We start from the raw sequence: 8,989 nt of genomic DNA, 5'->3' as shown, positions 1-8,989 counted from the left end.
GCCTAAATTTTGCCTTTGGCAAGTCTTCCATTAAAAGGCATGAAGATCATCTGTTACTGGGCAGGAGTTTTGGATTCTCTAGCTTTGATGTGCTAGCAGATGCCACCAGAGTAGCTCGCTCCTGTGCTTTGATCATCTGGTCCTGCATGAAAGCATCTCAGTTTTTTCCACTTCTTACTAGCTACTGAGCAGATCTTCAAAATAGTGTTTCATCTAGATCTTCTGTTACTTGACCGGTTTTGGCACACTGAGACTGTCAGTAGGTCCCTCAATGACTGCAACTTACTGGGAAAGCAGTATCAGACCCTTCCCAAATGTGTGTAACTACCTGGTGATTTTCTGTGAGGTAAGCACAGATGGGGTAACTCGCTTCCTTTGGGAACATCATCTTCTGTCCAGACAGCTTGGTTTGATGATATGGTGTTAGACTTTTTTAAGATGAATGGAGAGGACAGGTGGTAGATTGTTTCAGTCCTGTTAAATTAAGTGAGAGTTGAAATCTTTCTTGGCATGACAAGAGGCTTTGAACAATCACTCTGTTGGAAGAGCAGTGGAATTTATTTTTGTTATGCCATATGTGGCATCAAGTAGTTACTGTGATGTACGTATTTTTAATACTTCATCTTCAAACAGGCAGTGGGTTAGATAACATCAGTAATTTCTTGGTCTTCTTCCTGAATGAGTTCACTCCTTATCGTCAAGCCAAAATTCATTATTATTATTACAATGTAGTAATATTTCCTATCTCAGATGGGAGATCCCGTGTGGGTTCAGGCTGCCTCACACAAAAGCTTTCTGCTGAATTTTTTTTTGAGAATGTTTAGCATTTCAGGATTTTCTTAATTAATCTCATAATGTTCTGTGTACTGATATTGAAATTCTAATGCATCTGTCTTTGCCTATATGATATTAGGCTGAAGCCTGACTCAAATTAATTTGTCAGTAATTTTTTTCCCCTTGTGAGATTCAGCTGTGGTCACGTGAATATGAAAACATGATTTATGCTTAAATAATTGAAGATTCTCTGCTGAGTAGACAACCACTGCCTTCAGAGATTTACAACAAAGCTCTTGGCTTTTTTTGCCCCACCGAGTGGCGCAGGGTGGTCCACCATGCCTTTGTTCTGCAGGATTGTTTCCTTTTCTGTCATACTGCACTAGGCTAGGTCTAATCTAAACCATCAAGGAAGTGTTTCCTATTAATCCCATTTTTATGCTGTTGTGAGCAGACTCCCGTTTTATGTGCCATTGTTTGCACCTTCCATGTATTCATGTGTGACAAGTAGTTGTAGCTTTTTTGAGCATCTGAGAAGTTACCACTGCAACACTTGACTTAAGGTTTCACATCTGCTATTTATATGTAATGAAAAATAATTTTGATCTAGTTTGTTCATAATAGCTCTGCCGAAGACGAACATGGGGAAATGGTGGACTTCAGTCTTGTTGTTGTTGCGGAGAGAACCACTCAGAGAGCCAAGCGAGCATGAAAATGTTTCACCTGCAAAGACTATACAAGATACTTGTTCTGGATTATCCTTTTTTTTTTACTCTTTAGGTAGCCTTTTTCAAAGAGAGAGAAAATTTTGATTTTTTTAACTGATTTTTTTTAAATACAGTTTCATAGGCAGTGGGTTATAGATAGGAGCTGGTATCTGTTGTGAGCCCTGCTAAAAGAAAGGCAGAGGTTTTGCAATATCTTGCAGTGCTGACTTCTATTTGGAAACCGATGAGAGAGAACCAGTTTAGTGACTGTCCCAGCAGAGCCTGGCTCTGCTTTGGCCCGAGGAGGCCTGGCGCTGTGTTGTGATGGAGAGCCTGGCCAGGGCCCCTGCCTTTGCTAATTGTTCCTGGGCTGTGATTTACAGTGCTGCGGGGAAGGTCAGTGTAAATCCTCCGCTCCAGCGTGAGGGGAGCACTGCACAACACGTAGGTTGGAATCGTTGCTGTATTTGTCTGAAAATGACAACTGTGCTACAGCCTTTGCATAGCTGCAAGAGATGTTAATACTGCATGTGAGGAGAGCTCACAGAGTCCTTGTAATAAGGCTATTTGTTTTTTCATCCAGAACGACTAAATAAGACTTTGGTTTTAATAGTAACAGTAACCTGTAATAGCGCTTTTGGCCTGTTTTTAACATTGAATATTTTAGTTTTGCCCCGGGGATAAGAAAGGACAGTGGTTAGTGCTGAGGCGGTTGAGCTGGGCCGAGTGCTCAACACCTCCCTGGTGTTGCAGTGGCTCCCCTGAACCGCAGCTGAGGGAGGTTTGCTCTGCAGAGCCGCTGCGCGCCGGCCTGGCGCCAGCGAAAGCTGCTGGCCTTGGAGAAAGCGAGGGCCTCGCGCTGTGTCAAGTAACCCCCAAAGTTACTTAAACCCCCAAATGCCTCCTCCTGTCATCAGAAACCTGTTTCCCGCCACTGGGCTGGGTCCGTGGCTTGTGCTTCCCTCTTGCCAAGGCCTTTGGCAGAGAGGAGGCCAAAGCCTGCCCCACAGGCTGTGTCCCTTACTGCAGCCACCAAGTAAAACTGCCTGCTAGGAGAACAAAACCAATATTTACTCCTCCTCATCAGCTGCAAAAAAAGCCTGAGTTATCGGAGGAAATCTCTGGCAACAGTCTTGCACTGGCAGGTGGCGGAACAAGGGGCTGAACTGTTCTTATCTTGAATAAACCTAGTCAGCGCTGCAGGAGGTACAAATAATTAGCAGTCTTGTTCGTGATTAAGCCCTAGGCAAACATGAAAACCTGTAACAAAAGTGAAGTCTTTTGTACAAATGATTTCCATGTTAAAGGAAAAAAAAAAAAAAGTAATCTGCTGGTAGAAGGCACCATATGGGTCTTCCAGGCAGGGTAATGCAAAATGAACTGTATGCAAAAATATTTCACCTAGGAGAGGATGCTAATTGCCTGTGAGCAAGGGGCTTTCAATAGCAGCGGTTCAACCTATGAGGCTGAAGAAATGTGTAACTTGGGAGAGAAACTGAAACTGCAAAGAAACAGGCCATATGCGATTTTGAATTAGAATTAAAAATAGATGAGCTGTGAGGGGGTGCTGGAGTACAATCAAGAGGGCAGTCGTGTTGCTGACTGGGGTCAGTTAGCCACAGTGCTATCTGTGCAAATGGTTAGCAAAGGCTAATGCTAGGTGACAAGCAGCTAGGAGCTGACTTTTTAAATAAAACCTTTCCTAGGAAGCATAAAGATAGATGAAGAATATTTTTCCATTTTCGTTTACCTGGATTAATTTTACAAGGATTAGACCTCATTCCTCCTAATTCTTAGTGTCGCTTCAGTGTGATTTCCAGCTGGAACTGGTGATACATATACTAGAGCAGATGAGGTCTCGTGCCCCGTCCTAGAGGCTGGGTTGTGGGGTGGGTATCTGGCAAATATCTGCGCTGGCTGTTTGCAAAATGTCTGTCTGGGTGTCCCCATCCCCTGGCTCCAGTTGCTCATCGTGTGTTCAAGACTTCACCCCACACATTGTCAGGTCACCTTGTTCTTTACTTGTGGTGGAAAACTCCTCTCTGACTGACTTAAGAGGTGGTATAAAATACACGTGAAGGCAGCTGGCTCTATAGCTATGGGAGGATGTAGGAATCGTACCAGGGCTAAGTAGCGTTGAGAGAATTATTTTATATCGTTTGCTATTTTACAATGGAATTACATCTTTGTAATGGTTTGCAAATAAAACCCCCATTCCCATTGTATTTCAAACTAAGTTAATATGATATTGCAGAATAGTTATTGGATTCAATTGATATAATTAAAATAACTATGTTAGACTGTCAGAATACTTTTGTGCTGTGTGTAATGCTCAGTGTTGCTTGCCTATACAAAGCTAAGGCCAGTCTTGACTTCATCGCTCTAACTAGGCTGTGTCTGTGCTAGGTGGTGCAGCTAAATACAGACGTCCTGTTTTTTTCACAACCGCTACAGACCCACAGCTCTAAGTGAATTCATTGACATCTGCACATGTCCATTGCTGCTTCACATCAGGACTGTAATTTGTTCCTGGCCACCAACAAACTCTTTGCAAAGACAAAGTCTTTGCAGACTCTTTGCATTGACACAAAGTAATGCAGTTAGACATATTAGACACTGGTTTCTCTGCAAACAATTTTAAACAGCATCCTTTCTGTAGCTTTAAAGGTCACTGTTGATGGAGCCTCGCATTCGCAAACACCAAGCTTAATTTGTTGTCTATTTTAATGTATTGTCCTGAAGTTATTGGGTTTTGAGAACATAGAATCTATTAAGAAGCTTAATAGAGCAGCTCATTCCAATTATAAGAAATGTATTGGTGAAGAAAATGGAAATGCATGGAAGATCAATGTATTAAGCAGTTGCCTGAATGGAGGAAACAGAGGAAATAGATTAAAATTAATTCTCTTTTGTACAGAAAAGATATTTGCTTCTATATAGTACTAAAAATGTTGGGTTGCTTATATTGTAGGGGATGATAAAGCATTTCTATGCTGATTGTATAAAATCAGACAAAGAGCTATCAACTTTTTCCTTCATCCATTTCTTTTTCCCCAAAATATTGCTGGGTATAGTTGGATTTATTTTGTCTTTACATTTTTTTTTTCCTCTGGGTCATGTTTTCCTGTTTTGGAGGTTCTTAAATTCCTACGCTGGAAGGCTGCTGTACTGAAAACTTACTTGGCAGCAAGATAACTTAGCAGTGAACCTGAGACAGGTCATCTGTGAAGATGCAGTCTGGAGTGACTGGCTCTTTGGCTTTGAATTTCTGTTGCTAAATGCCAGGTTTCCTAGGTGCAAAATCAGAGTTTCAGTCTATGGCCTAAGGACGCGGGCATTTGGTTAGTAATCCTGAGTGAATGCTGCCGGTTTCCTTCATCAGTGGTGTCTAAAGGAAAAAACAGGGGAGGAACTGTTGACTCAGATCAATTCTCTGCTCCAGTTTGCCCTGTGGCACAACTCAGTGTGTCATCTGCTTTGGTAAAAACTCATGGGGAGGCAGAGGAGGGGGTAATTTCATTGAGCCAGTTTTCACTTTTACTACCTCATTGAACTGTGGCCGCAGCCCCTCATGCTTAGTGCAATCACTACTCATACACAGATGTTTGAAGAATGCTATTGTAATTACTTTTTATTTACTATTAAGGGCAGGTTTCATAGGAACTATGAAACAAACTTATGATCCATAGAAATTAAATATTAAAAGGTAGTTGAATTATTTACAGTATTATCCATTTACTGATTTCACCTTTTGTGGTATAAACAGGTTGCCATTTAAGCCTCATTTTAAATTATCTGTGGATAATATCTGTGAAGGAGTTCCCAAGATTTTTTCATGTAGGAGAAGATTACAGCTTGAATGTAAACAAAACAAGGTAAAGACTGGTTAACTCAAACACAAATTGTGTATTTGCAGTAGGTTTTTACTTTGAATTGTCTGAACAAATATTTTTCTTGTTTCCCCATGAGAAGAGCAGTCAGTAGGACCTCGAGACAGAAGTCCCACCACCATGTCGTGGGAAAGAGCTAAAACAGTGATCATGAACCTCTTACTCTGCCTTGCTGGAGCTCCTTCCATATGAATGGGGGAAGGGGTAAAACCACTGTGCCAGAGACAAAGCAGGCTAGGAAGCTGATATATTATAGTTGGGACTGAACTGAAATGTGCTGATATTTTCCCCCCCGGGGTTGGCACCAAACCTGGCATTTCAGTGCATGAGGAAGGACATGGCTTTTGTGCCACAACAGGGTTAAGTGATACAAACAAAGATAGGTTAAAATAACTATCTGTAGCTGAAAATCACCTCAGTCTCATCAGGCCTGCTAAGATTGCCTCAGGTCTTCTCTTTCTCTGGTTTGGCTGTAAGATCATAAGTTCCTTGCTTTGTTTTTGTTCTGTTTGTTTTGTGGGTTTTTTTTCTTTTTTTTTTTTTTTTTAAATAATATATATCTGATGCCAGACAAAAACACAAGTATATTATAGGAATTCTCCTTTATGCACAAGTTTTCAGCATGTGTTCATAGTGTTGTATGCTCTATCAAAAATTATCAAGAGAGGCTGCAAATCTTAAAAGGCTGCAGACTGCTAAAGATTCAGAGGTCTTCCGATCATGCAACAGTTTCTAGGGCACATTGTTCATTACAGACAGTAATCAGCACAGGGAAAGAGATGGATTATTGAGGATCTTGATAGATGATTCTGTGATCTGACACTTGTCATGGCTTGAAAAGAAAGATTGAGATCTTTATTCCTGAAAATATTAAAACGCTGACTTTGATGGGATTGCTTGTATGATTTAAATTAAAAACACTTTTTTGGAAGAGAATTAATTTCCAGCCTACTGGAATGTGTGTATTTTTAAATTATTTTATCCAAATTTTCCTGCTTGTTCATCTGTTTTCAACACTCATTGTTTAAGTAATTTAAAAAAATCTAATTGTCAATAAGTTGTTTATCCCAGTGCTATATAAAGCAATTTAATTCACTTGGATTTACAAAAAGGCTTTTTACAAAGTTCATTACAAAAGGCTCTTCAGGAAACAAACAGATCGTGAGTTCTGTCCTCCTCCCCCCATGATGCTCCATCTGTCTAGACTACATCTATTCTAGACACATAATAACCTTTGCTCACATCCAGGAAGGAACAGACTTTCAAAAATTACTCCCAGAGTTGAGCTGCATATGTTTTTGGGTAGTTTTATATTCTATAAGGTGTCCTTTCTAGCAATAACGCAGTGAAAACATATGTAGATGTGTCAGGAAGATTCCCATAACAATTTTGCTTTGCAGAATCCATTTACAAATGCTGGATGTCGTGCTACTACTGACCTTACTTGTTTTGTAGCTTTTGCTTAATGGGGGCTGGTCCCTGAGGACAGGGTACTACATGTGTTTTGAGAGCAGTAATGCCTGCTAGGTTTCTTCTGTGTCTTGAGACGTGGTCTCTGCAAACTCCACAAAAATCAGAGCTTGGCTTAAAAAGCATCTTTCCAGAATGCAAAACTGATTTGTACAGCTTTAGCGTTAGTGTTTAGGGAGGACCAGCACACTGCTGAGACTTCTAGCATTGAGTTTTGTCTTGCCCTGATTGGGAGAGAGTAAAAGTGTTTCCACCTGTTGGCTATTTGGCTGCCCACATAGATGAGAGCCCTCCTGCCACCTGCCCTGCAGAGGTGGTGGCTGGCACTAGTGTCCTCCTTGCAGACTGGCATGAGCAAGGTCTGGTGAGGCCATAACTGACCTGACGCCTCCCAGAGCCTCAGCCCTGCTCTGACTTCTCCACCTTGTCTTGTACTTGGGCGGTTATGAACCAGTTATAACCCGAGAGCTGTAAAGCAGATGCTGCAATAGCCCCGAGTGTACCAGAGGCTTCACCACATGCAGCCAGCATTCAGGCTGCTAGTCTCATAGGGCTGGGACTACAGAGATGAAAAAATATGGGATATGCTCATTGTGCTGTATACAAAGTTGAGGTGGTTTTTTTTTTTTTGACCTTTCTGTTTCTGAACTGAAGTTTTGCTCTTGCTGTTTATACTAGCAGCATGATTTCTTTTCAATTCTAGCTGTTCCCAAAATATGTGAAGAGTTCAGCAGCAAATTAATTGCTTTCCCACCCGTACAAGAAGTCTGTAGGTGCCTGTCTCAGGCCATCATTCCTGATCCTTGTTAATAGTTCTGCCTGTGATAACTATGCTATAAAATATTATTTTGATGAGACACTAATGGGTCCTATAGGGTTTTTATACTGCAGGAAACTGCAGCATTGCACAAGGGAAAGCCTTGATTTAGGACATGTGCCCATGTGTGTGGGGAAAAAGGTGAGGGGAGCTAAAGGTCAGACCTCAGAGAATCATTGCTGCTTTGGGAGAGAAAGCCAAAGGACCCACTTTTCTCCTGAGAGTCAGGTTTTAATTCTGTCATTTGCATCTTTGCTGGTGGTTTAGTTTTCGTTTCTGTAAACCTGATGTTGGTGTATATCCGCACGGACAAATCTGCGTTGTTACAACTCCGCCTTGCCTCGCTTACACTCTCACAATGCGGGGCTGCAGGGCAGAAGGTGCCGTTCAGCTCTGTCACTGCAGGCAGATGGTAATAAGGATGAGGCACCGACACGCACTGTGGTACTTGCCTGCCTTCACATCTGTTGTGAAGCTTCATGCATTTTTGTAAAGTGCTTTAGGAGCTGTGGACGAGAGCAGGTCACTGTTGGAGGGACAACCTGAATTAAGGCTGTCATTGACCCACAAGTGGCATTGCCAACCTGTAACAGCAGATGTAGAAAGCATAAATCCTTGGGCAGTGCAGGCAAGCCTCATCCAAAGCTGTAGTAATTCTAAGTTCAGATATTTGGAAGGTCCCATGGTGCTTTACAAACCCTATACAGTACACTCCAAAATCTGGAAGCTCTGTCTCCTCTTGCTTTGAAGCCAAGAATGCTTAGAGCTAATTCTCTCTTCTTTGCCCTTGCCATTGACCTCATTTACGGAGATGAAAGAAGTAAAAACAATTAGCTCACTGGGAAATTCTATTATGTGGAAGGGAGGTGGACGGGTGATCAATACTCGTGGGCTATGGTCTCAGCTGGAAGGACAGATTTTTGTCTCCCAGATGGAGTGATGCCTGTTAGTCCCAGAAGCTTTGCAAGTGGGAAAGATAGTGATCCAGCCTTTCATTTCTGGAAAACTAAAAGATGCCATTTTAATCTTCTCAAGTAGTGAACTGGAATATATATTGGACATAATTCATCCCGCTGTTATAGGGGTAGAAGGGCTCATTAGGGAAACATGCCCTTCATTTAACTATGCCTAATTGTGTAAAGCAGAACCCGCCCCAGCCTCTTGCTGCCCCAGCCCAGAAGTGACTTTTTGACTGTTTCACAGTATCAAGTAACTTACTCCATTCAAACTCGTAACATGTTCTCTGAGAGCCTTCCTTGATCCTTCACCTCGCTGACATGAGCAGGGCCCCTGAACACACATCCGTGCCGTGGGCTGGAGCGTACACTGGC

This window comes from Nipponia nippon, unplaced genomic scaffold, assembly GCF_047370975.1.
Source record: "Nipponia nippon isolate SJK-2023a ecotype South Korea unplaced genomic scaffold, ASM4737097v1 scaffold_3, whole genome shotgun sequence".
In the NCBI taxonomy this organism is placed as follows: domain Eukaryota; kingdom Metazoa; phylum Chordata; class Aves; order Pelecaniformes; family Threskiornithidae; genus Nipponia; species Nipponia nippon.
The sequence above is the reverse complement of the archived record's forward strand: the minus strand, read 5'-3'. Positions refer to the sequence as shown.